The sequence below is a fragment of the Poeciliopsis prolifica genome, unplaced genomic scaffold (assembly GCF_027474105.1).
Source record: "Poeciliopsis prolifica strain line A6 unplaced genomic scaffold, Auburn_PproV2 SCAFFOLD014, whole genome shotgun sequence".
Classification (NCBI taxonomy): Eukaryota; Metazoa; Chordata; class Actinopteri; order Cyprinodontiformes; family Poeciliidae; genus Poeciliopsis; species Poeciliopsis prolifica.
In genome coordinates this window covers 3,306,840-3,331,100 of record NW_026562389.1, presented here as the reverse complement: position 1 = coordinate 3,331,100, position 24,261 = coordinate 3,306,840, and the positions used below count along the sequence as shown (strand labels likewise).

The window sequence follows — 24,261 nt, the reverse complement described above, 5'->3', positions numbered from 1 at the left end:
CCTCTAAACCATCGAATCAAACTAATTTTAATTAGTTCATTTAAACACATTTTAAATATGGGCCATCATATGTATCTTGAAAGAGCTGGTTGTGGCAGAATGGATCAATAAAAGTCCCTGTTAAATATAGTTCAAATGTTAAATGTTATATTATTTGAAATGAAATGATATAGATTATCAAGCTTCTCTCATTCCGCTGAAGAAAAGGACCCCCACATTATGATTCTGCTGCTACCAAGATTCACCACGGAGTTGATGTGTTCAGGGGTTGTGGCTGATACTTACATGAGAAACCAATCTTATCCTCTAATCTTATCTACCTCAGCAAAGGTGTGAGAATCAGCCACTGTCCTCTTTTGCTCTGCAGTGAGATTTGACTGACACAAACGTCACCAAGCCATGACTGCAGGTGCGTTGCTGCCAACTTTCTGGGTATATGTGGCAACTTTCCAAGCAAAGCAATATGAGTATCGATCTAAGTCTGAATCTTAAATATTTGTGATCAACCCAGAAAACTGTAATTGCTTCCCAACTTAATGTCCATGAACGCCTCTTTAAAAGTTTCTACGATGGGCAAAATATTGAAAAACTTATTTCCTTATTCCAAATTCAAATAAAATCCCAATTAAATACAATTCATTTTGTGGTTCAAACATGGCAGCTTTTACAGAAAATTACAAGAAAATATTCTCACGCCACTACATTTTTAGGTTGGTGGTTTCATGACATGAAACATGCTTCACAGGTTTTTCAAGAAACAACAAGAGATGTGGAAATGCTTAGGGCTGCGTCAGTCGGTCTAAAGCAATCAGCTGCTTGTGAAATCCATACAGGGTGACTTACAGTAAAACCTTTCTGAAAATGAAGGAAGGTGATTGGCATTGTTGCCAGTAAATCCCACTTCTGCAATTACAAGATGCGTGTTTTCATTGACAGGCATGTTGAGGCTTTTCACACTCGCTGCAGGTGTCTTTGAGCTTTTTCCGTCTGACGTGGTTATTCTCAAGTTTATTTATCTTGAACGTGGCCATTACTCAAACGTAGTGAGTCTAAAATATAGGTTTAACTAGCTACAAAGACTTGTAGCTAAATCAGTGAAGTCTTTGCACAGACTTCACATTACTTTAAGCTTCATGGTGATTTTTGTACAGATTTGCTTGCAACGCAAATCTCAAACCGCCTTCTCACACATTTATCTGTCTAGTTCAGGTTAGACATGCAGGTGTTCAACAACACCACAGCACCTTTTGGGTTTCGTCGCCAGAATCTGATAATTGATTGTTTGTGCTGTTTTCAGTGCAGATGTCTCACAGGACTATGGTTGATCGAATTCTGCGTCGGCATTTCTCAAAAAGTTCTTTTACTTCTCAGAAGCGCACGCCACCAAGCCCTTCAGCATCTGTCGGGTTCCTCTTCTTGCGTTTCATATCTGAGCGAGATAAGGCTGCAGATCTGTGTGTGTCAATAAGATGGAAACCCACAGAAACCCTTTAAAGGGCTTGTTAGTATAACTTCGCCAGAGAATGCTGCTGCTTACCCCCCTTAAAATCAACACAAACATGAAGAAGGCAGAAAAAGTCACTTCCTGTTTCCAGCTGTTTTAGTTGCAGGGTTTCCCCCCACTCTTCCTTTTTTACAAACACCAACCTTTTCCTCTGCCCCGTTATTGTTTGGTTTTCAGTGCTTTGCTGCACAGTTCGCCACATGACAAAAAAGCTGCAATGAAATTTAGCTTTGCCTCAGAAAAGCTGCTCATTTTTCAGGTGGTTTTTGTTACGTTGTTGCCTTCTGTGGAGGATTTGATGTTTTAACAGCAGGAGAGGGGTTCGCTCTAAACTTGTCTAGTCACAGTTCAGTGTGGTTCAACTGTCAAAACCCCAAACATTTAATGTTAAATGCCAAAAATGAGACCAGAGAGATGTAGGTGAGAAGGCATCAGGAAGCAGGGGTTGGGTTTGGAGTTTATCTTTTTTGTCTTTCGTTGATAGCTAACAAAAGACCAAAAAAACAAAAGTGAAATTAGCTGTGTATTTTTCCCAGTGTGGCATTTCTGTGCTGAGTTACATCAAAGCATCAGCAACCTTTATGCATTCTTTTACCCTTTGGTGTGTAGCTATACCTCCCACACTCTTTCCTGTTTGTTTGGGGTTGGTTTCAGCCAGGCACAACGTCTCTGCTTCTGAATCAGTGGCTAATAAAAACCTACTTACCCTGCAAATATGACACAGCCACGTTGAGAAACTCAGGTTTTCTTGACCTATATGCATTTTCTCAAAGAGTTAGATTCCCCTCATCTCACACCACACAGCAGGATGTTTTCTCTTTCTCTTCCTTTGAGTCTAAAACCCGTGCTTGACTCCTCACATTGGGTTTAAAGCCCGACGTACTTCCAGACGGGACGAGCCAGGCTGGGTCTCTGCATGGGGGTTTGCAAGGAAAGCTGTTGCAAGCATGTGCGCGCGTGTGTGTTTTTGAGCCTTTTATATTTAGCAGCCCTCAGCTCGTCAGGCAGCTGCAGCCCTAACCATGTGCGTGAGGTAATTCGGTTGATGATAGAGCCAGAGTGATACGTGTGTGTGTGTTGGCAGAATTGACCCTACTCTTTGCTGTGCAGTAAGCCAGTTGCATTGTTGCTCCGACCACGCTCCCTCTCTTTTCTCTGGGTGTTTAGTCTTGGCAGGACGGACAGATAAAGCCTGAGAATGGCCTTAAAAGGAAGGAGCGCTCTGGAGAAGCATGCTCCCGTCTATACATACACACAGAATATAAAGCACACGCATCCCCACCCCTCGACCCAGAAAAAGTAATTCAAGCACCATACTGGAAAGAGGTGTTGCTGCAGCTGCATTTTTTTTGTGAATGTAAATCGGGTTTTCACACAAAGGAAGTAGGATATTTTTTGCAAGCAGAGGTTCTCGCTTTGTGTGCAACTCTTGGCTTCCCAGAGAAAAAAAAAGAAGTCATAGGTCATGCTAATGCATGCAAACTTTATTTTTATCTGTAAATGTGTGTTTTTGAAACAGAAATAACACCAGAGATATAATGTAGCACAAAACGGCTTTCCGTGGAAGCCGATGGAGCCCTTGCGTGAGAAAAGAGCAGCCAAGGTGCAGCTGAAGGGTCCCTGGCATCAGCTTGAGAAATGAACTAACCCTTCAGGTTTTTAAGAATCACATCAGGATGTTTACTGAATCTATAGAGCTGGTTTTAGGTCATATGACAGCGAGCAATAAACAGGATTTAATACAGGGGTGTCCAAAGTGCGGGCCAGGGCCATTTGCGGCTTTCTGAAGGATATTGTGCGGCCCCTCAACCTCAATTCTATAAATGAGCAAACCTGGCCTGTAAGCATAGTCGGTTGATTTTGATGGACATGTTTTTATCTTTTAGGGCAACTTTTTTCATCATAGATAACTAACATCTTATAAAATATTCTTGGCAAAAATAGATTCCCATTTATTAACGAAGTTTTTGCATTTATCTTAATTTTGCAGTAGCAAGACCTGCTTTTTCTCAAAAGTAGATCTTGGAGCACAAATAAGAAACAAATAAGCCACAAAATGTAATTGTGGACCTGTGTTATTCTACTGTAATATTGTAAGACCTTTTTAATGTTTTGTATCTACAACAGTTTCACTGTGGCAGAGAGTGAAACCGCTTCCTTATTTTTGGGTTTTTTTTATGTTTGTATTTTTAAGACTGTATAATCTGCATTCAAGCATTAATCTTCCAATAATTAACAAGTGATATTTTCAAATTTCCTGTCAACTTTAAACATTTTTAACTCAAAAATGCAACGGATGCGTGAATGACTGCCGACAGCAACAACCACCGGGTTTAGCAAGTTTTCTGTGGGAAACCCTGGGTTCTACTGATTTGTTTTCAATAGAAATCAGAATTTGCTGATTCAAATAAAATTGTGCATTTTATTTTGTTTATTGTAGAGCCAATAAAATATTAAATATAAGCCCCATGTGCTTTCCACTTAATAATTTTGGCTCTGATGGCAAAAGTTTGGACACCACAGATTGACTTACTGGGAAAAGTCAGTTCCGTCTTGCAAGTTCAGCAGAAACTTGTGGCTTTTTCACTTCTTATTATAATCTAAAGTGTTAGCACATACGTTCTGACCTAAAAAAAAAAAACACGGTGTTTAAAAGAGAATGTCCTCCTGCAGTGTTTAGGCCTGAGATAAATTAAGATCCAGGCTCTTCGTAACTGACGCACGAGTTGAAGCTTCTTCACACATCAGCGCACTTAAAGAGCGCTTTTTAACCTCCATGTAATTGATGCCGAGTGCCGAGCTTTTCCCCCCAACCTGAAAAATAAACCTTAATGTGATGTGTTTGAATTTAATTAAAAATTGCACTTGATGCAGATCTGAGTCACCCAACTGAGTTAAAAAAGTGGGAGTCGAAAGCGTAGCGGTGGCCCGGACCATGAACAAGCCGCTTTCCAGGAGAACAGAAGTGAAAATGCATTTACGGAAAACAGTTGTCAGTAACTCTTACGGTCAAACAGCTGCCTATAAATCTTCAGCTTTGTTCTTCTCTTTGCATTTGATGTGACACAACCGAAGCCCTAGAGAAAACATCTGCAAAGCTGTAATTGACATGGTGGCGCAAACTCAAAACAGATTAGGATGCTTGTTCCTTCTTTGATTCTTTTTTTTTTTCTTTTTTTTTTTTTAGTCCTCTTTAAAATGTTGTTAAGGAGACTTATTTCATGTCTGTGCTGTTTCGGATATCAAAAAAAAAAAAAATCACAAAGCTGAGGGAAGGCATTTCTTATTCCATTGCAGAAGTAAATCTTGTCTTGTCAGCTGAACAGACGAGAAGTTATCTGTGCTGTCTGGGACTTTATCCTCAAGTTTTCCATCATGTCTTGTGTTTTAACTTTGCCCTTATTGTGAACAAAAAAAACAAAACACAATTTCACCGCCTATAGGTAGATTTAATTAAACATCAGTCAAGTTTTCCCCCAGAAAACTTGCTAAGCTTGGTGGTTGGGGCGCTCGGCAGTCATTCATCCAGTGGCCTGTCGTGTTTTTGAGTGAAAAAATGTTTAAAGTTGACAAGAAATGTCTAAATATCACTTGATAATTAAGTGTTATTGGAAGATTAATATCTGAATACCAAGTATAAAATCTAAAAAAAAAAAAAAGCAAACATTAAAAAAAAACAAATTCTAAGCCTGGTGGGGGCACAAGTAAAGCCTTGTGGCCACCAGGCTTATAATACACTGGGGGGGGAAACCCTGATCAGTGGATGTTTCTAGGATTTTATGAAAGATACCAACATAAAATGGTCCACAATAACGAATTGGAAGCAAACTGATGTAGGACGGCATGTTAGGGTTTTACCTCCCAGCCCAGGGGTGGAAACGCTGTCCAGAATGGACCGGACCGTAACATATCCGCACCAATTCCTGCCATGCCAATCAGTGGAAATGAGGCCAAACACACAATAGTTCCAGCAGTTGCTGGACTTTGACTGGGCCATCCTAACACAGGAATTTATCTAAACCATTCAGTTGTTGCCATGTCTGTGTATTGAACCTCCCCCTCAATCTCAGCCTGCAGAGGGTTTTCTTCTGTCTTCATGACTGATGCTGCCACCTCCATGTTTTACTGTGAGGATGGGTCCTTTAGGGTGATATAAAGTTTGTTACTTGAGTTTTTTGGTTTTTCAAACCTGATAGACTGGTAGACTCTGTATGATTGAAGACCAAGGTTGCAGCATTTGTTACATTTTTAAATGAGCCTAACTCTTTTAATATCTGAGCACCAAGTATATAGGTGTTCAGATATTACACCAATACACCTGTGGAGGTGAACTTCCTCACCTGTGGTGGCACTGCATCAAGAACCACCAAACCACAAAGTGCAACTTGCTTCTTCACAAAATGTGAACAAAAATGAAGTGGCGTCAGTTTTTAGGGTTGTAGGATTTTTCTTTTGTCATTGGTAAAAGACTATAAACTATTTCTCCCTCTAGCGTTTTTTTTTAGTTGAATTTACCCAGAATGCTCTGCACTTCAGCTTGCTTCCCGTTTTCTCCGGTGCGCTCGGTGTTCACATGCGCATTTAAAACGCGTCAGTTGACTTCAACTGATCCGAGACGAAGTTTTTTAGTCTGATCAGTGTTTGTTTTTTTTTGGTCCGCATCAGGGTTCGACTGCACGTTCACACCGCTTCAAACGAACCGGACCTTTTAGCCAAACAAACAAACTAGAGTTCGATTAAAGCGTACTAAACCCGGCTGGTGAGAATTCTTTTTAAAGGCGGTCACAATAAATGGGGCTGTTAAAAATATTCATGCCTTTTCAGTTTTGCGGCAGTTAGTGTTAGCCTGTCGCCTAGCAAAGCCCAGGAAACACTTTTCAGTTTGCGGCTGCCTGTCTAAGACAGAGAGGAGTCCCATTGTTGAAGTTCTAGACAAGGTGAGGAGTCCTGCCAGGAAAATGCCGTTGTTGTGTCCTCCAGCATGAGTTCCCACAGACGGTTAGAGTCTGACATGCTTCCTCAGACCTCCTGTTGCCTCCATCCTAATCATACCCCTCTCATCTCCTTTCAGCTGTGTGTTTGTGCTTTTGCATGTGTTAGTTTCAGCTCCTCTGGCCCTAATCTCTCCCACATGGTTTCATTTCATGCTGGTGTGTGTGTGTGTGTTTGGTTACACCATGTCTCGTGTTGCTCTTGGAGTTTGCTCTTCGGTTTTTATGTGTTTGCACTCCTGCTGTTGTTTCTTTTTTTAATTTATTTTAAATCTTAAAGCATTTGTTTATTTTATCCAACCGGGGGTCATGTAATACTTATCCTGAGCCTTCAACTCAAGGAAAATACAGGACAGCTCAGTCTTGAAATAAAACGGAACGTTAGGCTGCAATAAAGCGAGTTATAAATGAGTCAAGATGCACTCATGTTTGTGATCTATATTTATAGGTCTAAGTTGTGTTTCTTTGCTAGTTGCACGCTCATTTTTTTGTCTTTGTGTGTGATCTCAAGAGGCGTTTGCAACATCAGTGGAAAATACTTTTCAAAACAACCAGACCCTGGTATCCATCTGTTCTGTGTTACTTGTTGCACTTCAGGCTCTCATATGGCAACACGCAGTGTTAATTTGGCTCTCGCTGCACACCACAACTGAAGCCTCCAACACATGGGCTCCAGTCAGCTGAACAAGAAACGTAACCAATCCAACCGAGAAACACAGGAAACAAAACTGGAGGAGACATGAAAAGACGCTGGTCTGGCTGGCTGGCAGCAGATGCATGCCAGGAAAATAGGAGGACAGGTGAACATCAAGGCGTCTCACTGACTTTACATTAAGAAAAATCCCTGGGATTAATTAATAGAAATGTTCTGAATAGACTTAAACGAGTTTATATCAGACCTACTAAATTATATATTTGGATTTGTACTGCAGAGTTAACTGATTGGAAGTCAATTAAACTTCACATGTACTATTCAAATCTGAGAAATACTACATTTTAAAATCTTAATATTATTGTCTAATGTCCTCATCCTTCTTAATATGTTTATGCTGCAGTATTTATCTGTTATACGCTAAAGATGCTTATTCTATCGCTAACTGTATTTTTTGACTGTAATGGCAAGTTGGAGTTAATAAATTACATCAATGGAAACGTGGCAATTAAAAAATAAAATAAAGTCAAATTTTTTTTTGATAAAAGGTTTTTTTGTTCGAATGAGGTAATCTATTTATTTCATTTTTTAGCCATATTCACAACTATCCCACCTGATATATCATATATTATAATATATCAAATTATGTCACAAAGCTACACACAGTGACTGCCTTAAATCATATTTCCCATTTTTTAAATATATATACATATATTTATTGACGCTCATGTAAGGCTGTAGCGATTCCTCGAGTCGCTAGAGTATTAAAATTCCTTGAGGAAAATTGATCTGCTAGGAAGCTTAGTTATGTTATAATTTATTATTTAGCGCATCTTGTCCCGGCCGGGTTATTATTTGCACAACGCTCTCACTTCCTCCTATTAGTTGATGAAAGTTAAGTGTTAGCAGCATAAAGTCCAATTTTCCAGTTAGATCTGGGAGGATTTTTATTGACTGATACTGATAATGTCCGGGTTTTTACTGTTTTCTTTGGGAGACTAATAAGCATCCTTATAATGACTGGAACAATGCCTGGAGTACAGCAGCTTTTCTCCTTCCGGAGTTGCTTCCTGGTGTTCACAGGGATCGGCTGGGAAGAGCGCTGCAGGTGTTATTTTTTATGCAGGTGAATGGATAAACTGAACACCCCGGTCGGCTGTGCTTCAGATATGTAGCTTTATGAACGAACCAGGAAATAATTTTTATACAATCCTAGTCTCAACAGATGGTAGATGTTTCTTTGTGTGATTGGGATTTGACACAAAGGTGTCAAATCCCATTGTTAACATGAATAGGCCTCAAAATCACTAATTTATCACGATAAATGATGGCCACTACTGTATTTAAAGTTAACAAACCACTTTTTCTGACCCATTAAAGCCGAGTTTACTCTAATTATTTCTTCATTGTCTTTCTCTTTGCTAATCCGGAAACTCAGAAAATCAGTTTGATAGCTAACGAAAGACAACAAAGAGCATCTTCCTCTGGCTCTGCTGATTCTAGCATTCAGAGCAGAGATCGCTTCTTCAGAGACGGTTTCATTTTACATCACAGCAATCTGTGTATCTCACCCACAAAGTCTAATCTTTTCCTCTTTCCAGGGATTGAGTTTCATGAAACCTAGAAATTGTGCCTCGAAGTGAGTCATGTATTGTGTGGGTGCAAGCACACTGCTCGGCTCTGTGATTACCGAGTGTGTGTGTGTTCACCACATGTATATAGAGTGAAAATATCATGTAGCATACACACACATATATGGACACACACAGATGAAGCTCTAGACTAGATGTGCTCATGTTTGTCTTTTTTGGCTCACTTCGATGGATTACTCAAACTTTGGTGTCGCCGCCGCCATGAAGGACCTGCTGTTTAGTTTCTTAAATTTGATCCATGCAGACGTACCCGTCTGTTCCTTCTCCAGCTTTTTCATCACAAGATGATGTCCAGCTCCACGGGGATTTTAACATTTTATAGAAACAGTCTGACCTCCAGCAGCCGGAGTGTTAAATCCACCAGAAAATGTTTCCAATATGGTCGAACTTCAAGGAAACTGAGAAAGTCGAAGTACATTTTTTCGCCCATTTCTACCCAAGAATTGTACTAGTCGCACTAGTTCAACAAACGTTTTCTCAAGTAAAGAAAAAAAGTATTTGGTTAAAAGTCTACTCAAGTAATATGTAACTGATCAAATTGTCAATCATTTCATATTTAAAAATTACATTTTCAGATGGATCCAAATGTAAAGTTAAGTGAAAGTTTTGGCATTTTAAGGACAAAAATAACAATACATCATGTAAATAACAAAAAATAAAATCAGGCAAAGTAAAAAAAAAATGTCAATCAGTTTCTTTCAATAAAAAAACTTCTGAAACTTTAACAAAACAGCTAAAAACATGTTTATTCAGGGGATTTATTGACAGTGGTTAGAGAATCTAGAAATCTTACTCAAGAGAAGCAATACTTCATAAGAAAATTACTCAAGTAAAAATAAAAAGTACAGCACAGGAAAAATATTCTTACAACTATTTAAAAAAAAAAGTCAAGTAAATGTGATTGAGTAAATGAAACTAGATTGACCCAACTCTGGTTTCTACTCCTGTCATCTGTTCCTCTGTGAGACATTTCAACTTTCTGCAGAAATACCACAACATTTATCAAAAAAACACCAAATCTGGCTTGATCCGCCTGAACACTGTCCAGCTAGTTTATCATTTCATGATTTACAAGAATTAGGAGTTTATCTGCCATGATGGCGTCCCGGCTGACTGAAAGGGTTTTAGTAGCACAGGTTGTTTCCTTTGACTGAGCCGTGATTACCTGCGGGACTGACCAGCTAAATAGGTCAAAGCTGAAACTGCTTTTGTCTCATCTTTTCAGAGCTGCACATGTGGAGTTTTAGATATTATGATGTTTTTATCTGCACAAACATGCAGGTCGGTCCGATTGGAGCTTCTCTACTAAATTGGTAGTAATGTTAAGCAACCAAGAGGCTTGTGTTTACTTTGGAGGAGCTGCAGAGATCCATGTACTCCACAGAAGGAGGTGTATGGAAACTGGAACTGCACATCAGCCTGATATAACATAGTTTTCCCCTTGAAACACGACAGTGGCAGCATCATACTGTGTCGATTCATTTCTTCAGTAGTTATAGAAGCTGAGTAGAGCTGAAGGGTTTAATTGGGGGCTTGAAGTCCTTGAAATGCTTGATATTCAGACTGCACAGTTTGATTCAAGCGTTTGATTAAAAGTCTAAATTATTAGGCAATCATTATTTATAGTTGCAACCAAATATTTAACAATACATACAGACACATTTTCTTTTTTTTTTTTACTAAAGTGTTCTTGTTTTAGGTTTGTCAAAAACTATTTCTATCTGCGAAACGTCAGAAAACTTAAAGCATTTTTAGAGCTACTTTGTAACTTTTCAGGCCAGTTATATTTTAGTTTACTTTGTCCTAGTTGTAGAAATACAGAATATTATCACGATATGTTAACAGTAGTAAATAGAAAACCTGATAAGCCCAGTGGTTGGATGCCAGCCCAGTTATTCAGCCAGCGGTCCGTCGTGTTTTTGAATTAAAAAAAATATTTAAAGTTGACAGGAAATTTGATATCACTTCATAATTACATGTTATTGAAAGATTGGAAAGTTAATATCTAACCACCAACTGTAAAGTCTTAAAAAATGCAAACATTTAAAAAAAAAAAAAAAACAGCCTGGGTTTCTTCTTTCTGCTTCTTCATGTTTCCTCCATTTTCCCTCAGAGGACTGCATGTTGAGCTCAAAAAGAAAAGAGTTTAAAAAAAACAAGAAAACACTAAAATCATGAAGAATATAAAAATCTGATTTGATGAGATATGAAGTGTAAGACATGTAGTTTACGCAACTCGATGTGCCCCAAAATAAGCATGGTTAGCTTTCTAATGTTCACCAAAGTTCATTTTCCTGTTGTACAGTGAGGTAATCTTACTGTCTTTGATGATAATCTTGTGGATTCAAAGTCTGTCTCCATAAAGTATGATTCCATATTCAGCCTTCTTCCTCCTAATTAAAAGTTCTCACACAGCATGCTCACATGAAAGTGGGCATAAGGGATTATGACTGATTACAGAGCCGGCATTTAGCACCCATCAGCTGTAATGACTCTTGTCAGGAATAGTATGAGTCATAGAGAGATCCTTCCAAGCTGAAAACCCACACATTTCCAAGGAAAGCATTTGATGCAGTCAATATTAAAGTCTCTAGGAAATAAAACCTCTCAGATGTTGGCAGAGACTTGTAGATCAATTAATATTTGACTGTTATTCAACGTCTCTGCGTTGAGCTGTGGTTGTGGGCGGGCAGAGTACGAACAACTCCAGCATGTTTTTTTCATCATTTCCACTCTTTGATGTTCTTTATATTACACATATGTAGCTGGTTTTATCTTCTTATGAAAATTGTATTTTGAGTACTGCATTACTGGTAGTAGTTTTTTTTTTTGTTTGTTTGTTTCATGAATGATTTCTCTGCGAAAAACAAGAACAGATTTTGCAAGATTGTAAGATGGAAATGACCATTTTGAGATTCCCAAGAGGTTTTTGGTGAGTTAGACTCAACCTTCGTCTGCATGTAGACATCTATGAGGAAATGCTTAGTGATGCAAGCTTTAAATGACTCAATTGTCGGTGCATTGCTTTCAATGAAACATCAAAAAAAGTGACTGAAAAGCAGAAGAAAACAGAAATCAAAACCAGCTTTTACTGCCTGTTTGTTGCTTTTGTTTGCATTTGTTTGGATAAAGCACGAAGGAAGTCAAGAAGCTTTCTCAGACGGAGTGGAAAAACTTTGCTCACACGGTTGAAAATGGATGCGTGTTTGCTCGTGAACGTTTCAGTGTGACAAAAATCAAGAGAAACATCTAAAGGAAGTGGAGTGGTTAGAGTCATGTGGTCAAGATGTTTGTCAGATCTCTTGCTCTGTCTCTTTCTAGTTCAGCGTCGTCTTCTGCAGAAGTTTTTCATGCGCCTCCTGGGTCTTTGCCGTTTAACTTCACAAAATAAAATAAAAATCAGAAGCGCTGGTCATTGTGTGGATTTATGAATTTGTCATGGTGATTACTAATAATTGAATGTGTGCTTTTATTTTCATTATTTTTATGAGCCTCCAGTATGTGCATATGTATTTGTGTGTTCAACCTGCAACCACAATGCCAGCGCACATGACCTTGCTGGGTAGCAATTGGAAAGCCCCCAAGCTGTGCAACCCTTGCCCAACAGTTTTCTCTTGGCCTCTTTTCATCTTATTCTTATGTGCTTACACAGACCGACGCATACACACACACACGCACACACACACACACACACACACTCACTTGCAAACATTGTTTTACAAAGCACTGTTATGTCATTGAGTAAGCACTGCTGCAGCAAGTGTGTGTAACGTCAAAGGATGTTCATTTAAATACCAAAAACCACTTGACTCATGATTTTGTTTCTTGATTTCCTCAATTAAAAAAAAAGAAAATTCGTCTCTTTTTCAGTAATTTATTTTAATTGCATTGCCAGAACTGGCGTGCTGGAAATGAAGTTCAGTTTTCAACCAGCAGGGGAGATGTTCAGAAAATGCTGAGGATGGTGTTATGTTTTTGTTTTGTTGTGGTGCAAAACTGGAGAACTACACATTACATTTAATTTTTAATAAGTGTGTTTTTTCTTTGTTTTTTTGTTACATTTAGAAAAAGTTCACGTTTTATTTCAGGATGCATGTAGATTTCAGTGATTTATTGTTTTTTTTATTTATTTATTAAATGACCACAGCATCTGTCCAAGCTGCTTTTTCATTCCAATATTTCAAATATTTTGTATGAAAAAAACCTCTCACTAAAAGTTATTCATTATCAGTCCTCTTTTACCTAAAAGTTACTTTTTTCAGTGGTTTTTTTTTGTTTGTTTTTTTTGCACTTGGCACTGTTAGTCTTTACTGCTGTCTTGAAATCCAACTTGTTTCGTTTAGCACACAAATAAAAGTATTTTATGTTTCTTTTGGTAATTCTACAAAACTGTTAATCTAAATAAGTGGTTATAAATGCTGAGTATATGCATGTATATATGCATGAGCGTAGTTACCGGACTGACTTAGCTGACCGTTACACACGCGCGCGCACACACACACACACACACACACACACACACACACACACACACACACACACACACACACACACACACACACACACACACACACACACCCACCCACCCATAACTGACACACACTGAGCTGACTCTGCACAGGCTTGGCCCCAATATGCTATCTGTCTGTCATGTTACTGTTTGCAGTCCTGTTTTTTAACATTTTTTAGAAAGTTTTTTTAGCAACGATTTTTAGCAACAATAATGACACAAGATGAGACAAAGAAAGCTAAGGGTTAGGGTGTCAGCACTGCTCACTTCAGCCGTCGTTTATGTTCGGATGACTTCCTCTGGTACAGAATTATGATGCATGTCTCACGTCAAAGACACAACAGTTGGATAAAATGCAACATGACCGTTCTGACTGTAGACGTTCTGAAAACTATGAGCTATATATCCAAATGTGTGCCATGTAGGGAAATGGCACAAACCTGAATTTCTTGGGGATGAAAAGATTATAATCGGGGCATTGAGACTTTCTGCAAAAAAGTTGGATTTGGATCATCTAAACCTCTGCAGGGCTGACAGGATTTAAGGGAAAAGCCAGAATCAAAAGAACATTAAGACCTGCCTCACGTTTACCAAAGACATCTTGATGATCCACAAGAACTTAGGGAAAACATTACATTTGTCGAAGGTATGCGTCATGCTGCTTAAAACTAAGATAGGAATTCAGAAACAAGGTTAGGAGCTGCTTTGGATGACTCAATATAATCAATGTAATTGTGAGAAAATCCTGCAGGAGAGTGACGTTAAACCCAATCACACTCTGCAGCAGGACAAAGTTCCAAATTATTCAAAAATACAAAATGAAGTTTTGGAATGGCCTAGCCAAAGTCTCAACCAATTTAGATACGTTTGATTGACCTCAAGCACACCGTTCAAACTCAGAAATCAACATGATTGAATTAAGACGTTTCTGCAAAGGGAATTAGGTCAAAAATCCTCCTGATGTGAAAGACTCGATCTTGTAATTATTCATGTGATTTTAAAATTATTTTGATCTAAAACATTTCAGAAACAGAACACCACAATTTTCCCCTGAACTTGATGTAAAGAATCGCGCTTTATTGAAATTGAGAGAGACACATTTGAAAGTATACTTTCATTGATAATGTAAACATCACTGCCACAGATGAATCAGTCAAAGTTCTTGGAAACTCTGTTGCAGAAGTGAATCCTGCTCTATTCACTGCTGCACACAATCGCATGATCTCTCCTCTGTTTCTCTGTAAGCTGACCCGCTTCTGTGTTGGACATTTCAACATCGACGGTAGAAGTTGACTCACAGTAAAGCTTGGTTTAAGTTGGATTACTCGTTTTCAGCTTAATACATGGATTCAGTCGCCAGAGCCCAAAATATCTGACAGTAAACGGCTTTAATCAGGCTGCAGTTGTAGTTATCCAAAGTTATTCTTCTTGTGTTATTTGGTGGTCACAGTTGAGATGAGACAGGAAATGAGTGGGAAGAGAGGAAGATCCCAGTGGGAGCGTGGGTCCGGACGCCGTGGCTGTATCCTGGACCACCAGGCTACCAAGACACCCCGATCAATTGCTGCTACGCATGAAACTGTCAATGGATTAACGACAAATGAGAGTTCTGCAGTAATACTTTCTAACAGCTTTTAATAAATAGATGCAATATGTCTATTTTCAAAGTTTGGAATAATCTGCTTAGCAATTCAAATTTATGTCGGTATTAAATGTTTGCTTATTTAAAACTTGGCACAACAGTTTTGCTGCCTGAGCTCTGCAACAGATTTCAAATTGCTGATTGCTGCTTCAAACTATAGCTTTATTCAACAGTAATGACCAAAAACAGACAATTCAAGGGTTTGTGCAGGGTTTTTCTTTATTAAAGCCCAAAAAATGTCCAGATTTTACATTGTACGCCTTAATTACATTAAGATAATATTTACCCGAGTGATGTTTCCACAACTTTCTTACTGAACTTTAGGATCTTTGTCACTAAGAGATGTTGGTGTTTAAAAATGATCCTTCCGTTCAGCTTCATTTAATAAAATAAATCTGTATCAACTGAAGGTAGATGGTCATTAAAGTTTTTTATTTAACTTCCATTAAGGCAACAAAATAATGTTTTCAATTGATAATACAGCTTTTCACAAAAATAGACCAGATTTCTTAAAACTTACCTCCACAGACTTTATTAGCCCTACTTTCAGAAAGTTTCTGAACTTCCCTAACAGATTGCATAGTAAAAAAAATACTACTTTTGACTTTTATTTAGCTGTGAAGATCCCTGTTTAAATTGAACAATGTTTGCAGACTTTATGCTGCTGCTCTTCCTGTTTGGGAAGCACCATCAAGAACGGGACTTGCATGTCCAACAGCAGGTTTCTGTGTTTTAGAATTGTGACAATTTGTGTCACCAAATATGGACCCTTTTTTATCAGAATTAAGCAGTTTAAGCTGCTTTGACGTGTCTGTCTGAGAGTCTGGTCAATGCATCACTGGAGTCTCTGCTGCTCTCAGCTCTGGTTCTGTTTCTCTAATTTTCCTCCTTTGGATCGTTTGTGGTCGGTCCTGCATGCAGGGAATAGAAGCAAAAGTCACAGAGATGTTATGACCCAGGCCTTTTTTAAAACTTGTCTATTTTTATTTATATCCCTTCCAATGCTTGCTTGCTTTACAACTGGGCTAGTATTTTTTTACTAAGCTTATAATGTCAAGACGTAGCTGTGTTTCAGTTTTATTGTTGAATTTTTATGTTGCATCATTTCTTTTTAAGCATTGGTGTAAATTTCAAACTCAAGTTTTCTGCCATAAAATGGTGAGTGAAACTTTACTTCTCCCAAAATTTTGATGTGAAAGCATATTTGCTTTAGTAGCAAAATGAAATAAAATACCATGTTTTTAATCCCGCCTTTTAATATTCTGCCACAACATCTTTTTTTTTTTTTCCTCAGGCTCTCTTCCTTCTAGTTTTTTTCTTCCCCATCAAGTTTGCTAATTGGTGTGCACAACCACAGCTAATTCATTTACGAGGAACTGCTCCCATTTCTGTGAATCTAAAATGTGCTGTCTTAACTTCTACAAGTTTGGCTCATATATCAGTATTTCTGAGAAGTTTGCAAAGAGGGCAGTGCAATAAGTGACACGTTTCTTCATCACAGAAAGCTGTGTCTGCGACAGCTTCTAACAGGTTTCCAAGAACACACTCATCTCTATCAGCGTTGCTAACCTCGCGACTAGTGTGCTCGGTGTGTGTGTGCGCGCTTTTGTGTGTGTGTGTGTGTGTGTTTCCCACATCCTCCATGATACCACAGATAGTTTATTTTGAATGTGATCAGCTTTAGTGATCTCTGGGCAGCGTACACATACTGTCAGCTTGTATGAGTAAAGGTTGCAGTGGGACATTTTCTCAGCGCCAAAATATTTTTAAAACAACTTATTTGGCTGCACATTTGCAAACATCCATGTGCAACAGTTTCCAAAACAAAGGTGATTTCATGCGTTTTTGATGCTGTATTTTGGACGAAACACACGATTTTTATTTATTGTTGCTGCTTTTATGATCTGCTTCATAAAAAATGTTCCTCTCATAAGAAGACCCCGACAAAAAACAACCACAGAGCCGAGTGGAGCTGGGATAAGGGAACTAGGGATTGTTTATCTGCATGACACAAACAGGTGGTGAGGTCACAGCAGAGTGGAAAACAATACCAGCTGCTGCAGATCAACTCTATTAGATGCCACCATTGAATCTACATGTGCATAAATGGATTCATTTATTATTTTTTTCTTTTAAACAGAGCAGAATTTGGGTTTAGTTGCTTTTATTGAGAAGAAACTGAAGGCAGATGTGTGAAAACTGCCCCGAAACACAGACTCAAATTTTCTTGTGCATGAAAACAACAAACTTAGCAATAGCCTTGGTTACATATTCCACATAAACAATTCAAAAGAGCCACACAAAAAATCCTGTTTGATATACAAGAAACACAAAAATGCCAAACTCCAAGACCACATTCATTCAGTTCAGCTGCATAAATATAATCCTTTTTCTGCTCTGATCATTTAGGGAATATCAATGTGCAGAAAAAGACTACTTTGTTTGTCTGAGAGCTGAAAATGTAAAAATTGTAAAAAATGTCCATAAGATGGGAGTCAGCTTAAAGATTGACGGGCGTTTTGTTTTCTTTGGGGAAAAAAACAACAGTTTAAAAAGCCATTTGTTCCTCCTTTTATTCTTCTGGCACATTTTTCATACATGTACATTAAACTTCATCTTAGCTAAACAAAAGAGAATTTCAAATTCACACCGGACTGCATTTTTACTCTTTTGCATTTCCAGGATAATTTTTTTATAGTTATTTCCAATTAACTTTTTTTCAGTTGGCAGGATAAATTATGCCACATGGTTCCAAAGTAATGAAATGAAACAAATATTATCAAATCCTTAGAACAACATCAAGAGACTACTTGGATGCACTAATCGTTATCATCCACTAATAGTTATAATGTATGCACTAATAGGCATGCAGAATTTGATTGCAAATTCTGCCTGCCAATTCCTAAAAGTATTGTATATTATTAATGGCAGAGATGCTAACATTCAAAGAGTAGTGGGGATTTAAGTTCAGCCAGATTGTTGCAGTAACACATGTTCCTGATGTGCATGAACAGGTGTTTGGTATGGTGGTACAGTTAGCGCTGCAGTCTTGTAGCAAAAAGGTCCTGGTAATAGTGTATCTGCATGGAGTTTGATTGTTCTCTCTGTCGATGTCTGAAGATGGGTTCTTCATCTTCTTCCTCACAGTCCAAGACATGACTCTTAGGTTAATCAGTTTTTCTAAATTGCTTTTTTCCTTTTTATGAAGCAAAAGTACATTTCATGTTTGTCTTTTAGATAAAAATGCTTTTTTTTATATAAATGCTGTTTTTTTATAGCTTGGCTGAACAATTTTAGACTACTCCGTGTTTTTCTAATGTATTGTTAGTTGCACTTGACTGAAGTTGGCAAAGTTGCACAACTAGATCAAAATCGAGTCAAATTGGATGTGATGTTTCACCCATAACTTAAGGCTGAGTCGATTTTTTTTTCATTTTTATTTACTTATTTATTTTATTTTTAATTTAAGTTGATGTTCAATAGTTAATAGATTTTTGTTCAATAAGATCAAAACTAAAAAACAGCCACTGCGTCCTTTAACTGTGCAGCAAAACAACAAGAGCACTGCTGGAATGATCCCGACCTGAAGCCAGGGGAAGTACAGACAGATGTGTTAGTTGCTGCAATTGAGGTCATGGCCTTTTCTCATGGGTGGCTCTCTGTAGTCTTTAACATTTCTTTGTGTGTGTGTTTGTGTTGGATAAATGCATATACTCTTTCCAAAACGTCTCTAGGGATCAGTTAGGAGTCTAATGTCGGCGCACTACGCGCGCACACACAACCACGCGCCCCGGACAGCGCTGGCTTCGGTGACCCTCAGAGGGATAGAGGAATGTTGAGTGTCAGTGAGTTGCCTTTGCAACGGCCTTGAGAAAGGGACCCTGGGAAGATCATTTTGGACTCCAAACATCCTGTGTGTCACCCGTGTGTGGGTGTGTACACTCGAACTCTAGATGTGTTTGTGACTGTGTGGGTGAGAGGTTGCATAGCTGCATCTGTGGACGTGTCTCTATTTGTCATCAAGTGTTTATGTTTGCTGCATAAACCTGAGAGAAGCAGTTTGTGAAAACAGACAGAAACTTTAGCTTTATTTTTGTGAAATGGTCTGGAAAATTGCTCCTTTTCTAAGTCAAAGTGAAGATTGCAATGCTGCAATTGGAGTATCGTGGATAGATTAAAGTAAAAATAAATGCTTTAGCGGTAGCTATTGACACATATGTTTCTTATTTAGTGGCTTATTGACCTGTCTTGTTTGTATATCACTCAATGATATTTGGGCTCTCAAGTCTCCAGCACTAATCTTTAATATCTCTGATGTAGAAATGTTTGGGAGCTCTGTGTTTAGTCTGTAGTGGATTCCAAAAAATAATGAAAGATTAAATTATGGAATAATAATGCACAACCTGGCCAAAAATATCTGTAAGATTTTAAAATGTAAAACTAAACAGTGAAACTATGAAAGAAATGATACAATTTGGAGATGATAAGCATCAATCAGTTGTCTGAAGATCCTGATACAGTTTTTAGCCCTTATCAATAATCAGTGGGTGAGCTAGTGAAAAATCGAAATTTTTCTTCATTCATTAAATGCATCAAAATCAAAAGCCGTTAAGACAGATCCAAGGTTTCCATCAATGTACGATAAGCCTGACCGGCCACCAGGCTGAGCATTGTTCATTTATTTTAGTTTTTTTAATGATTGACTTTTTGAAAGACTTTAGGTATTAATCTTCCAGTCTTCCAATGATGTATAAATATTAAACGATATTTTCAAATTTCCTGTCAACTTTAAACATGTTTTACCTCAAAAACATGGCGGATGACAGGATGAATGCCCTAGTGCACCAAGCAACGGGCTTAGCAAGTTTCCTGTCTTCTTCAAAAACGTTTTTGTTCATTTAAATCATATAAAGGTTTGGCACAGATGATCTGATGCATAAACGACGACAATCTTTTAATTCCTGATGATGTTTCAAAGAACCTTCAGCATTTTATTCTCTTTTATTTGCTTGATAAAATCTCAGGTCAGATATTTGGAAGAATTTGGTGTTGGTGGTGAAAAAACCAATTGATTCATTACATTATACACTCGGCCAAAGAAAGTTGGTGCCTATTGTCTTCAAGTTTAGTTTATAAACAGCATAAAATATAAACCATGATAAAGATGTACGATACGTTTTTAATTTCATGGAAAATGCTTGTGTTCAATCACAGTAAAGACTGAACAAAGGAGACACAGAATAGGGCAGATTTGTACTCAACCTGGCAGGTTTTTAGTTTGAAGGTTTGAGGAGCCAGGATGCAGGCTGCATTGTCACCGTTTCTTATCTGTGTTTCGCATGTATGATATTTGTCTAAGTCCGTGTTTGAAGTCAAAACATAGTAGTGAAAGTTGACTCAACGTGAAAAGATGCAGGAGTGGAAACTGAAAAGTCAGAGCGGGTTCATATAATTGCTTTAACAGTCACACCATCAGGATGTTTCTCTGAGCTGACATTGATGGCCATCACATTTTTTCTTCCTTTTACAAACTCTATTTATTTATCAGATGATCTGGGGTTTTTTCATAAAAATGTGAAAAAGAAAAAAAAAAACTTAGATGAGTGTAGGTACATAACATCTTTTGACTCGTGTTTGTTTCATCATCAAAGACTTAGGATAAAACAATCAAAATTTCATTCAGGATTTGTATTCAAACGGCAAATGGAAAAGATCTCAGGCTTTGAGGTCTGTTTGAAAACGACTCAGCGAGCAAGAAGAGCTGCTCTATTGAGAAATAAATGAAAAGCTTTCCTGCATGTTTATAGACTCAGGTTGCTTCATTAAATCTGTATGTGTTGCTTTGCTTCATCCTATTGGTGATATTCTGAGGGAGATTAAAAAGAAAATAGTGTAATAGTAGTACATAGTCCATCCATCCATTATCAGTTCACCATTGTCCCTAGTGGGGTTGGGAGTTGCTGGTGCCCATCTCCAGTTGCGTTCCGGGCAAGAGGCGGGGTCACCCTGGACAGGTCGCCAGTCTATCGCAGGGCAAACAACATGCACATTCACACCTAGGGAGAATTTGGGAAGACCAGTCAACTTAAGATTCATGTTTTTGGACTGTGGGAGGAAGCTGGAGTACCCAGAGAGAACCCACGCATGCACAGGGAGAACATGCAAACTCCGTGCTGAAAGACCCTGGAATCGGACCCTGGGCGGAGAATCGAACCCAGGACCTTCTTGCCGCAAGGCAACAGCGCTACCCACTGCATCAGTAGTACATAGTGTAGATCATAAATATTGGTCAATTTTCTGGGAGTGTTTGGTTTTCCATTTTGCAAAGAGTTGTACAGTATTAAAGTCAAAATATGCATAGATATTAACATTAGCAACACATGCAACCACTTGGACGCAGTAATATTTAATTTGAAACTATTAGCAATATGAGGTTTGGTGGCGTTGCTGGAAAAACATTCAGAACTGCTAAAGGACGGCTTGGATCCCATGTTTGACTGTATTACTCATTTCCGTTGCTTGCTTGCCAATAATTTATGCCTCTTTGCCTTCATACCTTCCTACTCTGTAGGTCTTTTCAAACTTTTTGGGTTTTATGTTTCTTCTGTCTTGAGGTCATCTTGCAACAGTTTGTGATGTTTCGTCAGTTTTTTTTTCTTTAGGTCTCATTGAGCAATGCAAACATGAGGCTGACAAACATTTACCAGGAATTGATGTCAGTCAAGAGTTTAAGAAATGGCTTTCTATATCTCGTTTGGAGGCTGGACGCATTTCTAACAGACTTACTCAGTTTTTCATCAAGGTCATCGCTTTTGCAAATAATCTTTTTGAAATAATCTTAAATATGTCTCCGACGAGCAAAGAGGGAAAAAACTGCAGCAGCCTTTTCAGGATGTGTGTGTTTGAGTCTTTGTGTGCATTGCCTCAGGGGACCATTAAAGAGAGCAGTTTGCAGTAATAGGAACTATGCTGTGAGTTTGTACTTCAGCTCCCCTGATGAAGCTGATTCACAGAAATCAGGCCGGTTGTTGCTCAACCGCTCAGACATCTGCTGAAAGTTTTTCTTTTTTTTTGTTCTTCTGCTCTCTTTTCTTCTCTGTCCCTCCACAGCCTCAAACAGTTTCTCAAAGATGCTCTTACTAGTCAGAAACTCATTCACATTTTTACAATAAACTCGCCTCAATGAGTCACTGGGCTCAGACTGATGCTCAGTCTGAATGAGAGCAGAGCGTCTTATTAGAGGTCACACATCCGGTGCAATTGGTACGGTAAAGATTTTGGTCACATTTGTTGATTGTGCCGCAGCTCTGAATTACCTGCTGTTTTCTCAATTAGTTGAATACTTTGCAACTTAAGATACTTTTATTAGAGCATCGGCTTCAGAATGAATGTTCTGCTTCTGATTTATTTAGTCGGATGCGAGGTTTAGCGGTTGGTCCTGTTTCCGTGTCTCAGATCGGTAACCAGAATTAGACAGCATTATTTTGGAATGGCGCCCTCTGCAGATTAAATGCTGCACATGTTGAAAAGTAAACAACACAACAAGGGATCCAAGGTATTGATTAAAAAGTTAATCTAGACTTGGTTAATTGATTGACTAAAAACCTGATTGTTCTCTTGCATGAAGAGGGGCTACTGTCTTTCCATAACATAAATCGCTAAATTTGTAATAATATGCAGGGTTTCCTTCTGAATGTCACAAGAAAGGTGCACCATCAGTATTAAATGCTGACTGAATAATCAGGAAATTGTGGTTTTCTGACATTATTAAAATTAGACATATTTATAAAATATAACAAAACGAGGATCTCTTAGAACCTGAAGAAAAGATGAAAAGAATAAAATATGTGAAACATTTAAATCTCCCATGAAGAAAGACGTTAATACAAAAATAAAGTCTGGAGGGAATGTTAAAACTTCAAACCTCAAAATCAAGTGTCCTAATTGGAATCATAGTGTTTGACTTCGTAGCACGTCGCTAATTTTGGGAATAATTACTAGTAATTATAATTATTAATTATTTAATTGATTGGAACAAATTTTAGCAATGCATCTCTAAACAGCAAGGCTAATTTTATCTGTTTTTTTGTGAAGACATCACTTTCCCTCTTTCACTGTATTGTTGATTTAATCTTATTTTTGTTCAGTTTCTTACTTTTCAACATCTGCAGAAACAAGAACAAAGATTTTCCCTGAAAATCTGAACTAAAATTGAGCTTTCGCAGCCAATTTTGACTCAGAAATCACTAAATGAGTCACGCACACCCTCGTTTTTGCGTCACGTTGTCTCTTATTGGTGATATTAGTCCGTGTGGTTGAATCACAGAGCTTTGAAAGTTACAAACGATGACATAAATCGTTCTTTTGAGGTGTGTGTCAGAGAGAGCCGTCCTCTGTGTGTTTTTATGTGTGCAGGATTAACACATTCCTCAGGCTCCCACACTGTCACATGGACTCAAACTCATCCGGTGCATAAATCCCTGGAATCTGTCCTCCCTGCCCTTTCCGCTGCTCTCCATCCCTCCCTCTCTCCTGTCCAACATGTCTCGACTTTTTCCTTCTGCTTCTGCTCATCCCCTCATCTGTGTCTTCTTGGTTTGGTCTGGTCCACTTGCAGTGTACGCTTTAATGAATCAGAGGTCAAATACATTCATCTCACAAGATGCCACATTTTTAACCACTTGATGATGTGTTACAAACAACATGCTGGTTGGTAGCAAATATGTATATGAGATGGATGTGAAAACCAAAAAAATTTGTTTTATTTTTTCCCAAATTTCACTAAATATATTTATTTAATCCTCCCAGTGTGTAGCTATGGTGTGCAAGGTTTCCTCCAGAAAACTTGCTAAGCCTGGTGCTTAGGGCGCGAGGGCGGTAATCCAAATGGCTGCCATCTTTGTGAGTTAAATATGTTTAAAGTTCACAGGAAATTTGAAAATATCACTTGATAGTTATGTGTCATTGGAAAAACTGGAAGATTAATACTTAAACACCAACTATAAAGTCTTAAAAAGTAATAATTGGAAAAAAAACAAAAAAAAACAATGCTAAGCCTGGTAGGGGTACAAGCAAAGCCTGGTGGCCCGCCAGGCTTATAATACATTGTGGAAACCCGCCAAAAATCCACATTTACGGTTATCCAGATTCCACAAATGTAGCTCAAAGATTATGTGTAAAATAATCTTTATAAAAAAATTACCTTTTATAAATGCTTTAGAGTTGAAGTCAACTCCTAAATATTTGTTGCATAAAGTCCTTGCAGATTGAGCATATTTTCACAATTTTATTTCCTATTTCAGTCATCTCC

At 38.2% G+C, this 24,261-nt stretch overlaps 1 protein-coding gene across 1 annotated transcript in view; it reads left to right on the top strand.

The window, feature by feature from the left end:
• Positions 1 to 24,261, top strand: part of sh2b3 (SH2B adaptor protein 3) — a 58,112-nt gene that overhangs the window by 21,332 nt on the left and 12,519 nt on the right. The gene's annotated exons all lie outside the window — the stretch shown is intronic.